Consider the following 13,901-nt stretch of genomic DNA (forward strand, 5'->3'; position numbering starts at 1 on the left):
AGGTCCCTGAAGTGAAGTAGACAGGCAGTGCCTTTTCTGGAAGTTAGGTCACTGTCTCAGGCTTTGGGACAGTTGGGAGAGCAATGGCATTTGGCTGAAAACTGCTCTTGGCCCCCTCCTGTTTGCTGACTCATTTTCACTAAAGGGAAGCAGTGGTTTACACATGCAAAAACCTAGCAGTGCTGGAGGCTGGGGAGAAGGCTCAGATGACAGGACTGCTGTGCTCTGCAAGCGCAGGACCTGACTTCCAACACCCAGCTCCAGCTGAAAAATCCAAGCCATCCCAGTGTTGGGGGCTGGAGAAGGCAGATCCTGGGAGCGTGCTGGCAAGCTAGCCTAGCCTAATCAGCGAGCATCTCTTTCAGTTAGACACCCTGTCTCCAGGCAATAAGGTGCAGAGCAGTGAGAGAGGTAATTGTCTGATGTCCTGCTTAGCCCAGCAAGCACGTGCAGGCGCACATGCACACTTACGTGCATGCAACACACACACACACACACACACACACACACACACACACACACACACACACTGCACTCTCTCCTACACATACAACACACACCTCTCTCTCTCTCTCTCTCTCTCTCTCTCTCTCTCTCTATATATATATATATATATATATATATATATACATATATATTCAGAAACACACACACCACACATAAATACCACATTCACATACACACCTCCTTCTTATACCCTCCCATACACATACATATAAACACAAACTACACACACATAAACACACACTATACATATCACACACACACTGCACACAGCTACATACATACATAACACACACACACACACACACACATGCACACGCGCGCGTGCGCACACACACGCACAAAGTGGTTCCTTCTAGCTATTATTCATCATTTCTCTGCATTCCCAAATTTCCCATGATATAATTAGCATCCCACAGTTTTATAATTGAATGCTTTCTTTAATTTCTTACTTCACAATTCTTTATTCTTAAATGCAAATCTACTCTTCCTAGTTAAGACTTTGAAAGCCAAGCCTTGGAGATTTTGCTTGTAACGTTTGTAATATCTACAACTGTTAGGCACCTTGAGAGTACCTGCTGTGGTTTGGAACTGTCCCCCAAAGACTCTGGTGCTGAGGACTCATTCCCAATCTTATTATGCTATTGGATAGATCCAAGAGACTCATAAAACATACAGTCTATTGATGTTGTCCCTGGTTTCCTGAGAGGTGAAAGGAAGATCTCTATTACTGAAGGAACAATGTACTTCAGAAACAGGACCCCAAGACCCCTGAGCTGGAGTTGACCTGAATGGTTCTTCCCCTGAGGACTAACTTTCATGCAACTGGGATGTTCAATGCAAGCTTCCAAAGGACGGAGGCCAACAACAGTCCTTCCCAGGTATGATGCCTAAGAACTACATCAATGACTAGCATGGCATGATAACTCTAAGGGCAGAGTGGTGGTATGCATACTTTGGCATAACCAACAAGATTAATTGGATTCAGGACTTGCTCAACAAGAAGGAAATGATGCCTGGTACTAGAAACCTAGTTAGAAATTCAATGCTAGTGAAGTCATGATTATTGGAGAATTTCCAACCACTAATTTACTAAACCAGTGCAATCCTTAACAATAATCCATAAATGTTTGTCCTTATACCCACAGGTAAGTGTGGTCTTCACCCCTATCAAGGAAACCTCTTGCAACTGAGAGCACTACAGTAAACCACAACCAAGCAAAACGCAGAGTAGAGGAGCCCTGTCCCCATGGATACATCTACAAAGCACTCTCACGAGACCCCAGGCTCAGGGAACACTGCAGGAGAGGGGCCTGAAGGAAGGTAAGAGCCAGAGGATTAGATTTGCTGTGAGATTGTGTCTCCTAGTAACATCAGAAGCTACAGCCGTAACCTCACCAGTGTGACTGTAGGACATGAAATGAACCAAAACAACACCAAAGCCCATGAGGCATCAACCCTAGAAAGAACTACAGGCCACCGAGGAAGGCTGGAAGTTACCGAGGTGGCCCTCCCCAGGGAAGATCACACGAACTGGTTGTCCAAAGACGGGCCTGAAAACAGACATTCAAATAACATTATGCAGACCAAACAGGTTCTATTTAGGAACATGTCTTCTATACATTTACAACTATGTATGCAATAATGATTAGTGAAAGAAGAGGCCGTGAATTTGAAGGGGAGCATGGAGAGGCATATGGGAGGGTTTGGAGGGCGAAAAGGCAAAGGAGAAATGTAGTAATTACGTTGTAATCGCAAACTCTTAAAGTAAATATTTTTTTAAATGTGAGTATTGCGTGATCTGCCCCCACTCTCTGATCCCGTTCCTTGTAGTCCTGCTTGCTATCTCCTTCCAGCCTCCCACATTTCTCACACATGCCATGCTGCCCCTGTCTCAGCACACCGCTGCTTTACTGGTTTCCCTAATTATAAACATGGCTCCTCCTCTTTCCTACTCTACAGCCCCTCCTGTCAGAATGCCTTTCCCAGTGCCTGCGATGCAAGCCACTGTTTTCCTCTAGCGTTTCACCAGAGCTTCATCCAGAGTCCAAACGGGCCGTCTCGACCAACCCTGTGTCCTCAGCGTGTTAAACCATGCCTCACTTCATTTTACATACAGATCGTTTATCAGTAAGTGAAGTTCTCCTTCTAATCTTTAAGAATCCATCTAGAGGGAGAAAGCCGACTCTAAGCAAGCACATGGTTTTAATGTGGAGGAAATAATGAGACGAGACCGAACGCTAAAGCAGTTGTAGTGAGATAAGGCATGAGTCAGGAAGGAATGTAGGGATGTGACTGCAGTGTGTGCGTGACCCAGGAATCTTCCAAAAGCAGCGATTTGCCACTGACTGACCAATCCTGAGTCCGATAATGCCCCTTGGATTATGGCCTGGGAAGAAGCCTGGAAACTACGTGTCGTGTCATCGTTCCAGAAGGTTCCAGGAGATGCCTTGCCAGTTGGAGACTCTCCCATGAGATTAGATGATGATAAGAGTGTAAACCATTCCTTTCTGGGTTCATCAGTAGCTTCAGGCTCCCTCAGTGCCTGCGATATATTCTGCCTCAGGGAAAGCCACCAACCTTCAGGCTCCTGAAGAGCAGGTTGGATGGGTAAAGACCCGCAGCAGGGCCAGGAGCAAACGGCTCTCAATCACTGACAACATCTCCCTTCCCTGCTCCGCCAACCATTTCAACAACTTTGTAATCTAATCCCCTCATATTAAATACTTCTCTGCTGGGAAGATTTGAAGTGATCTTTCTTTATTTCCTTGACTGAGTCTAGGCTCACAACTGCCTGCCTCCTACCATGGCAGTCCCGACCTTCCAGGCATCCATACTGTCAATTCAAGGCAACTTCATCCCTATTCATTAGCTCATATTCTAAATGGGAAAACTTACCCAGGAGGGAAGAAAGCTGCCCCGTGGCTACCTTCAAGAAAGCCCTTTCAAGGACGGCAGATGGCTCAGTTTGTGAAGACACAGCTTTGCAAGGGTTAGGACCAGAGTTCAAACCCCCAGAACCCATATGGCAATATAAAAAGCCAGCTGCGGGGGCACATACTAATGATCCCACTATGGGGGAGGCAGAGAAAGGTGGATCTCTGGGGCTTGTGGGCCTGCCAGCTGGGCTTTCTTGGTGAGTTACTAGACAGGGAGACACATTTTCTAAGAAAAAAAGAAGGTCTTTTGCTCTTGGAGGGAACACCATTAGCCCAGATGAGAAAAGTTTGCTGAAACTGTATGTGTATGTATACACAGGATTATGTGTTTCATAGACCTTTTTCAGGTAATTAGTTAATTGGGTGATTCCTTGTGGTGTTTTCAGGCATTCTTACTGTTATTTGACGCCCCCTGTTGTGTGTTTACCTCCCTCTCCTTCCCATTTTCTTGATCAGATTCCTGCTATTCTTTCCCTAGTCCTCCCCATCTGCCCTAACTTTGCTATGGTCCCTTTTTACTTTCCTGGTCTCCTACACATCTTTGGTATTCCAAAAAAAAAAAAAAAAATTATCTTCTATCTGTGCAGATGCACATTTAGCTTCACTCTTTAAACCCAGCACCCACCAGACCAAGCACTCTGACTTTCCCTTCTACATTTCAATTTTGCTCTGCTCTCCGATAAGGGCCTGTGGCTGCATTATTTTTTCCTCTTTATTAAATTGCAGAGACCACTTGCTGGAATGATATATAGATTGGTTATTCCCAAAGGCTGGTTGCCTTAGCAACAAGGCAAATCTTAGTCATTTGAGCAAAACCTTATCAGAAAAAGCAGTCTTACAAGAGACTAATATTCACATCATTAAATGTCTGCTCTTTCTTTGCTAACTGTGGTCATTCTCAGATTGTTAATTAGAAGGGCAATTAATTGAATAAGTCCCCTGGAAGGGTCACTAAGAAGGTGTGATAATAGAGAACTTCTCAGCAGACACACTCGGCAGCTCCAAGTTACCATATCCTTTTGGTCTGCTAATTACAACCCAGCCAATTTTTATCCATACCAGGGATATGCATTCGGGGGCTGTGCTGAATGTCTGCCATCCTTTGTGTCTGGCCACTGTCCATTGCCTAACAAGCCCTGGGCCATAAGGAAGTAGAATTTGAAAGGAGAACAGAGTGTATCTGGTTTTGCCAACCCCAGTCTATGAAAAAGCAGGTATGTGACTCCCTGAGGGAAGAGAGGGAGAGAGAGAGAGAGAGAGAGAGAGAGAGAGAGAGAGAGAGAGAGAGAGAGAGAGAATGAAACAAAACAACAATAAAAAATCTATCCTCAAACCTCTCAGCTTATAACTGAAGAGACGACACCAATGAAATAAATTATCTAATTGATAACAAAAGAAATATGGGAAAGAAGACTGTTAACAGTGGTTATATCTTTTGGGTAAAATATGTGTGTGAAACTTAAATAAAAGGCTTATATTACAGCTTCTTAGAGAAATAGCATATGCCCACATGCACGTGCATGCTCGAAACACACACACACACACACACACACACACACACACACACACACACACACACACACAGCTGCATGCACACGTATTGATTGGTTGGTTGAGACTCGCTTACATAATTCTGGAGGCTGGCATGTCTGAAAGTGGCAGGACAGACATATGGGCTGGATCCTCACAGGCTCCTGTTTTCACAGGCAGGAGTTCTCTGCTGCCAGCACCGCTGGAGTCTGGATCCATCCAGCCCGCTCTTCAGGAGCCTGTGGAGGTCAGTGGTTCCTACCGCTCAGAACAAGAGTTTGGCTTTGACTCAGATTTGGAAGGGCATCCCCTCCTGCTTTGCTTAAACACTTGGTATTAAAAAGAAGTGGACTCTCAATACAAAAGAAAGACTGCAGTTGGAATAAAGACCACGGTAATTACTCTGGAACGTTTTCATCATTTGTTTTCTTGATGATAACACTTTTGTATGGTAAAACAATACAGAAGTTTTTGTATGGGAAAACTGGAAAGAATGGTCATTAAGTTCAAACATCATAATATACTTTATATAGTACTATCAAATTGGAAAATAATCTTATGCTTTGACAATGGAAAACTATTATCTTGGATAAAATTAAAATCTGTTTAATTTAAGGATTTTTCAGTTAAGGTAATGCTTTGGTTAATGTATATGGTTTGTTTAAAATAAACGATGATTGCCTTTAATGACTGAGTGGGTAAATGACTGAAAGCAATGTATTAACCAATGCTGGGGTTTGGCTTCCCCTGTCATGTATGTGTGTGTGTGTGTGTGTGTGTGTGTGTGTGTGTGTGTGTGTGTGTGTGTGTGCTTAGTTGTCAGTAACTTGTCAGTTGCCTCCATTAGATAACCTTCACTTGGACAGTTATGTCTTAGATGCCCGGGTAACATCTTTCCTGTTATGACTGGTTTGAATATGAAGTTCCCCTCAGAAGGTTCATGTATGGGTTGAAGAATTGGTGCCCAACTGGTGGATTCAACCCTTGAGAAATGATTGGACTGTAAAGGATCCAATCTATCCAGTGGTTGACCCACTTGATGAAGCCATAGTTTGATGGCATTGGGAGGCAATGTTAGGAAGTGGGGCCCACTTGGAAGAGACAGGTCACTAGAGGGAACACACCCTGGGATGGTAAACCTTGCACACACACCCCTTCTCTCCTTCCTCACTGCCACAAGGTGAGAAACTCTGCCTCACCATGACTTTCGTCATGACGTTTGCTTCCAGCTCAGGCCTAAAACAATGGAGCCAGTTGACTATGCACTGAACCTCTGGAACTTGGAGCTACTTCCTCTTAAGTGAGTTCCTTGAATATCTGGAAATTTGTAGTTAACATTCCCCCATTTGAGATAGTCTTTGCTGATACTGGAGCCACTATGGTATCACTCATTCCTAAGGATGGCTACACTGAGATACTTTTATTCATCAGCACTGTTAGGTTACAGTACTCAGTTGTTCAATTAAATACCAGTCTAGGGGTTTTCTGGGGGAAGTGTTTTGTAAATATGATTAATTACAACATGTTATTAACACAGATAAAACACAGATACCCAGCTGGTTTTGAGGGTCATAAGAATGAAAGTTGGGGATCTTGAAGGAAGAAGAAATTTGACCACATTTTGTTTTATTAAGAATTTTTTTAAGAAAGCGCCATATTGATTTCCAAAGTGGTTGTACAAGCTTGCATTCCCACCAGCAGTGGAGGAGAGTTCCCCTAGCTCCACATCCTCTCCAGCATAAGGTGTCTTCAGTGTTTTTGATCTTAGCCATTCTGACAGGCGTAAGGTGGTATCTCAGAGTTGTTTTGATTTGCATTTCCCTGATGATTAGGGATGGCTATACCACTCTTGGGCATATACCCAAGAAATGCTCAACCACACCATAAGAGCACTTGTTCAGTTATGTTCATATCAGCATTGTTTGTAATAGCCAGAACATGGAAACAACCCAGATGCCCTTCAACTGAAGAATGGATAAACAAAATGTGGTACATATACACAATGGAATACTACTCAGCAGAGAAAAACAATGGCATCATGAGGTTTGCGGACAAATGGATGGATCTAGAAAAAATCATCCTGAGTGAGGTAACCCAGACTCAGAAAGACAAACATGGTATGTACTCACTCATAACAGGATACTAGACATGAAACAAGGATGACTTGTCTGCTACTCACATCACCAGGGAGGCTACCTGGAAAACAGGACCCCAAGAAAGACACAGGGATCACCCAATGACAGAGAAATGGAATGAGATCTACATGAACAGCCTGGACATGAGTGGGGGTAATGAAAGGCGAGGGTTGAGGGAAAGAGAGCTTGGGGGAGCGGGAGATCCCAGCTGGATCAACAACAGAGAGGGAAAACAAGGAATAGGAGACCATGGTAAATAAAGACCACATGAGAATAGGAAGAAGCAAAATGCTAGAGAGGCCCACAGAAATCCACAAAGATACCCACACAACAGACTGCTGGCAGTGGTCGAGAGACAGCCCGAACTGACCTACTCTGGTGATGGGATGGCCAAACACCCTAATTGTTGTGCTAGAAACCAAACCTCATCCAACTACTGAGGGATCTGGATGCAGTGATCCATGACTAGGCCCCGGGTGGATCTCTGGGAGTCCAATCAACGAGAATGAGGAGGGTTTATATGAGCGAGAATTGTTGAGACCAAGGTTGGATAAAGCACAGGGACAAATAGCCAAATGAATGGAAACACATGAACTATGAACCAATGGCTGAGGGGTCCCCACTGGATCAGGCCCTCTGAATGGATGAGACAGTTGATTGGCTTGATCTGTTTGGGAGGCATCCAGGCAGTGGGACCAGATCTTGTGCTCATTGCATGAGTTGGCTGTTTGAAACCTGGGGCCTATGCAGGATTGTTTGGCTCGGCCTGGGAGGAGGGGACTAGACCTACCTGGACTGAGTCTACCAGGTTGACCTCAGTCTGTGGGGAAGGCTTTGCCCTGGAGGAGATGGGAATGGGGGGGGGGGGTTGGGGGGAAGGTGAGGGGGACAGGATGGGGGAGAACAAGGGAATCCGTGGCTGATATGTAGAACTGAATTGTATTGCAAAATAAATTAATAAAAAAAAAAAGAATTTTTTTTATTCATTTTACATACCAAAGATCCTCCTCTTCCCTCCTCTGGCCCCCCAGCCTGCCCCTCCAAACCCACTCCCCTTCTCTCCTACAAGAAGGTAAGGCCTCTTATGAGGAGGTACATTTAGTAGAGGCAGGTCCAAGCACCTCCTCTTGTCCCAAGGCTGTATGAAGTGTCCCATCATAGAAGTGGGCTCCAAAAGGCCTGTTCATGCACCAGGAATGGACTCTGATCCTACTGACAGGGGGCCCCCCAAATAGATCAAACTACACAACTGTCTTACTATGCAGAGGGCTTAGTCCAGTCCCATGCAGGCTCTACAGCTGTTGATCTAAATTTCATCAGTTCCCACTAGTTTGGTTCAGCTGTCTCTGTAGATTTCCCCATCATGGTCTTGATGCCCCTTGCTCATAGAATCCCTCTTCTCTCTCTTTGACTGGACATCCAGAGCTCGGCCTGGTGCTTGGCCTTGGCTCTCTGAATCTGTTTCCATTAGTTACTGGATGAAGGCTCTATGATGACAGTTAGGGCATTCACCAATCTGATCACCGGGGTAGGCCAGCTCAGGCACCCCCTCCACCACTGCTAGTAGTCTAAGATGAGGTCATCCTTGTGGATTCCTGGGAATTTCCCTATCACCCAGTTTCTCCTTATTCCCATGATGTCTCCCTCTATCATGGTATCTTTTTCATTGCTCTCCCACTCCATCTCTGTTCCAGCTCGACCATCGAATTCCCTTATGTTCTCATCCCCCATCCCCTACTCTCTACTGCCCACATCTCATCCCCAGTTTACTCATCTATTTCCCCTTCCCAAGGTGATCCATTCATCCATCTTTGGGTCATCCTCCTTGTTAGCTAGCTTCTCTGGAGTTGTGAGTTGTAGTCTGATTATCCTTTGCTTTACATCTAGTATCCACTTATGATTGAGTACATAGCATGTTTGTCCTTCTAAGTCTGGGTTACCTCACTCAGGATGATATTTTCTAGTTCCATCCATTTGCCTGCAAATTTCATGATAATTTGACCACATTTTTTATCACGCAACTTATAATGCATGCTCAACATACACTATATACTTGCATGAAAATTGCCTTAAGTAACCTTGTATAGTAAAAAAGTTAAAAAATCACTTGCCTTTTAGTAATTACTTAGTTTAATAGACTACAGAAGTCATGCTGTTATGAACCGGTTTGTGTAGATGAAAGAGCTATCTTTCATTTTACTGTAAATGTCTAATGATTTGTGAACCTTTTTTTCCCCATGATATATTAAGCGTCGGGTTTATTGAAGTAGACAGTGCCATCTTAGAGGATCAATTTACATTGCTGTGGGGTTCAGCTTTGAAAGTCTTCATTGCCAAATATTCCTTAGAGTTGAGCTTCTCATTATAAAAATATGTAAACAATTATATCCCAAACCACCAACAACTGAAAAAGCCACAGATTCCTCTGCACAAGGTGTGTGTGGAGCATCTACAAACAGGGATGTTAAAACCTTACCATGACACAGTGAAGCTCCAGGCACACGGTAGACAACACCTATATGAAGTTTTAGGACCTTCAGAAGGAATGCTGAAGCTGGACTTGGTTTAATAATGAGCAGTAGCTCGAGGACGTAGATCAGTTTTCTAATAGAGATGCCAAATGAAGAATAGCATGGTGTTTAGAGTAAGGGCCGACTGATGGACTGGATCACTATTGTAGCTAATAGAGGTTTAGGAAGATCCTGAATGTAAAGTTGATTTCTGGAATGTAGCGATGAACACTCACCTTTTGGAAACAGGGGCCCCCTCTCTGGCATAGAACGGAAAATGGGTACCAAGCGTTTCTCCCACATGAATTTCCTTTGTGCATGTTAGCATAGGTGGTCTGCACATGACCATGAGGACAGCTAAACTAGCAGTTCTGCTTTCTGCTTTCACTTAACCCAGGGACTCTGAGGAGTCTGACGAGAGATGATTTATAAAAAAGTTGGAAAGCGACGGAAAGGCCGCGTAGCGTTAAAACGAATAACTTTGGAGTGATTCGTGCTGTGTTAAGCATATCAGCTCCAGATTGCTGAAGGTTTCAGTGCCTCTCCTTCAGGTGCCCAACTGAATCTCTGTGCTCTGTGGGGTTTCTGCTGCCCCCTGACAGCATGCTGCTGAAGTAGTTGCTCTTCTGGTTGATGACTTCTGACTTCTTTCTTTCCACACTCAAGCATTGCTTTGCTTGGAGAACGCAGCTAAAGAGCCTCTGAGAATAAAATCACATGAGTGAAACATCTTCTTACCACCATGAAAACAACGTCTCCAGCACCAACTTTCCACACACTCCTTGATTGCTCTTTGTTTTCGCTTTCTGTGAAGAAAAGGGAGTTGAAATAACTCAGAAATAACGTCATTTGAGAATATTCTGCTGAAATCCCTTCAAAAATATCTACATCCAGTGGCTAACCCAGAAAAGATGGGTGGGCCTATCACCCAACCAGGTTTGAGGGTCATAAGAATGAAAAACGGGGCATCTTGAGGGAAGAAGGAATTTGGCCACATTTCTGTTACCCAACTTAGAATGCATGCTCCAAGTTGCATGAAAACTGCAAACCGAGGAAAGCAAAGCAAAGTAAAGCAAGTCAACCAAACTTCTTTCCGGATTCTGCTATTCAAATCCTTTCACATCCACCTGTCAGGTTCCCAGAGTCCTTTGGTTTAGGTTCACTCTCTAAGAATTCTTTTCCAGTATAAACTTCTCCCTTCCCATCAGAATGAGTCTGTGACCACAGAGAACACAGTTGTCTCTGCCAGCTACACTAACTGGACACAAGGTGTCATATTGACATGGTCACCAAATAAGTGCTTTTCTAGCTCCAGTGAGGCACGAAAAGATGTCCAGGGGATGCAGCGAAGGGTATGGAACACACAGCTGGAAATTCGTTGAAATCCCCGGAGGACTCAAAAGCTCACAGAATTCTCTATGCCTACTCGTCTCATGCCTACTTTCCTGTCTCTGTTCAACACATCTGGGGCAGCTCCCTCAGTGAGCAAACATCTCAGCTTCTGGGCCCAGAAAGCATTGCTTCTTGAAGACAGGACTGTGAACCACAAAGCAATCCTCTCTGAGGGCCTGAGTGGTCCCTCCATCCACACACGTCAAAAGTATGGCCAATCCTGACCGTAGTCCGACCTTGCCAGATCTGCCGGAAAACGAACTGGTTCCTTAAACTCTGTAAAAATGTCTTTCCAATCGATCCTGGCTCAGTCGAGTGGAGTGTTGTTTTCTTTTACTTCAGGAAGTTGAACAGAGTTGTTTGTTCTCTAGTGGTATTTTGGGGTATTGATGGAATATGTATCATTTTTCTCCATTAAGTTTTCTTCATCTTGTCATCATGCAATCCTAACAAATCCCCTTCCTTCAACTTCCTCATCAGAGGGTAATGAGATCAGCCTCATAGATAAAACCATTGGCCCTGGGTATGGGCCCTGGGTAATGGGTCTGGGTGCCAGTTCCCTGGCAGAATTATGTAAGCATTTACTCAGCCAGGCAGGTCTCCAGCCGATGTGAAATAGCACAACTCTGGGGCTGAATGGTTCTTGTCTCCACAGGGGTTTGTTTGATTCCTTTTGTTTCTTCTTTACCTGACTGGGAGAACACAACAGCTGTGGAGCAGATGCCTAAGAAAATCTGAGAGTTCAGAGTCTGCAGATGTGGGGAGAAACATTCCAAAGGGATGGGGAGAAACATTCCAAAGGGATGCCGCCATGCCTCTTCCCCTCCAAGCACAGGAGCATTCTGCTTTTCCTTTGGTTACTGATTTACAGGAGGATTAGAGGTCTATCTAGCCAGCAGCCAATTCCCCCTGTTTCAGCACCATATCTGTGGCAACATAAAAGAAAAGATAGGACATGGGGAAGCTTACAAGTTCCCTGGGATTAGGGAATGTTGCTGTGAACCTTCAGAAAGCATGCGGCGGGACTCTTTAAAGCACAGCTTGATTAAAAGATCCCACGAGCCTAATTGTTTTTCTGTTTACTGTTTGTTCTGTTTATTTTTCAAACAAGATTTGTTTTAGCTGTTTCTCCCCCCCCCCGCCCCCGTCCCCCCTCCCCGCCGCCCCCGCCGGCCCTGTGATCTCCCATCCCCAGTAGCCTCTTTCTGTTTTCATGTCTCACATGGCCTTTGCCCCTCCTATCCCCTTCTGACATCCCTCTTCTTCCCCTGGGGTCTCCTGTCTGTCCTCTCTGAGGAGCCTTGTAGGAATCATTTCTACTTTATCTACTTTCCTATCACTTAAACACGGAAGTATAGGAGAGTGATTTCATTTACTTATATTGTCAAATGTTATTAAAGCACATTCTTTTCCTTTTGGGTTGTGATATAAACTAAAATATGTAGCAAATATATTATTAAGTTTTAAAAGTGTCTAGAGAAAAATGGTGCACATGACCTTCCTCATTGAATAAGGTCACTAGCTCTTGGCTTGTCCTGAAGAGGCATATTTATGTTATTTTATTTGTAGATAAAAGGGCAGATTCCCAGATACATTTTTGGTGACTGTATAACACATCACAGGCATACTTAATAAGGTTTCTTTATTGTTTCCTCCTGATAGACACTGAGTTTACTCATGGTTTTTGGGATGTTAAGCATTTTTGCTGTCAAACCCTTGTCTGCGTTCCTCACTGTCACTGTGACTTCAGAATGAGTCTCTGTTGTAGAATTTTGGGTAAAAGACCATGGCCACTTTAAGGAGTGTAAGTACAAAGTGTGATTTTAGAACTTTGAGATATTCTTTGTGCCGTGGATAATTATGACAGAGAAAAATTGTGGAGCTAAGCTTGTCATTAACTGCCAGCCATGCATATTCAATTCATATTTAATTTATTAATATTAATATTTTGTCTGAATTGATACCAGTGTTGCACATTTGAATATAATAATACACCAAACTCGATTTTTGTCATTATTGTAGTTTTTGAAGGAGGGTCTCTCTGTTTCCCCACTAGGTCTAGCAGCAGGGTTCAAAGGACTCTGCCTCCTCAGCCTCCAGGATAGCTGGGATGACAGCTGGTACTGCTGAGCCCACCTGCTGTCTTTGTTTATAAAAGGCAAGGGATCTAGTGGGTATGGATGGTGCAGACTGAGTGGATGGTCTGTCTGCTTAGAGGGGAAATAAAAGGCCTTTACCGTTTCAAAGACCAGATTCAAGTCACCCCCAAGTCTACTTTTCACTGGGGCGTCAGTGACTGGCCTTGGAGAACATCGAGGCTGTAGGTCCGACGTCCTTTCCTGGTCCCAGATGAGGTGTTCCTTGCCATTTAGATGCATTTTATTCTCTTGAAATACGTTTTCTTTTTTATCAGAACTTATTGTGCTTTTAGAAGGCCGGCCCTCCTCCCTTTCCTCTCCCTCACGTCATGTGGAGGAGAGTAGAGCGTTTTCTCCATTGTCTAACCAGGCCGAGCAATTAGTGCCCAAGGAGACAGGAGGCTGACTGCCCGCCAGGATGAATGGCTTTCATGGGAACAGCATTGAAAGCCTGGCACTGGCCGAGGACCCTTGCCAGCAGCCTCATTTGGTGCTGGCCCTCCTGTTTGGCTGTGGACGAGTTGTTTATACTTCTGACACTCTAATGAACAGCCCCTCGCAGGGAGCGGGTCCTTGGAATAGTTTCATCCCAGCGTGTGCACCTCTCACCACTCAGACAGAGAATCAGCAGAGAGCTGCTGTGCTCCCTACATGCCCAGTAAACGAATTCAGCAATTGTGCAGTCTTGGTGTTTATACCTCCTGGGTGAAGGCTTCTGTCACCCCTGGTCTTTCAAGATTGAACAGTTGGACA

General features: G+C 44.5%; 1 long non-coding RNA gene across 3 annotated transcripts in view; it reads left to right on the forward strand.

Annotated features, from left to right (window-relative positions):
- The first annotated feature begins 618 nt into the window (after positions 1-618).
- The window catches only part of LOC128113401 (uncharacterized), a 51,265-nt gene continuing 37,982 nt past the window's right edge, over positions 619-13,901 (forward strand). For 2 of the 3 annotated variants that reach the window (XR_008219437.1, XR_008219438.1), the window contains exons 1-5: positions 619-1,385; positions 1,653-1,827; positions 2,467-2,634; positions 4,506-4,657; positions 5,150-5,367. This is a non-coding gene — a long non-coding RNA (uncharacterized LOC128113401). The remainder of the gene's footprint in view (positions 1,386-1,652; positions 1,828-2,466; positions 2,635-4,505; positions 4,658-5,149; positions 5,368-13,901) is intronic. The other variant, XR_008219439.1, reaches the window with a different exon arrangement.

The sequence above is a fragment of the Peromyscus californicus genome, unplaced genomic scaffold, assembly GCF_007827085.1.
Source record: "Peromyscus californicus insignis strain IS unplaced genomic scaffold, ASM782708v3 Scaffold_18__1_contigs__length_77618521, whole genome shotgun sequence".
Lineage (NCBI taxonomy): Eukaryota > Metazoa > Chordata > Mammalia > Rodentia > Cricetidae > Peromyscus > Peromyscus californicus.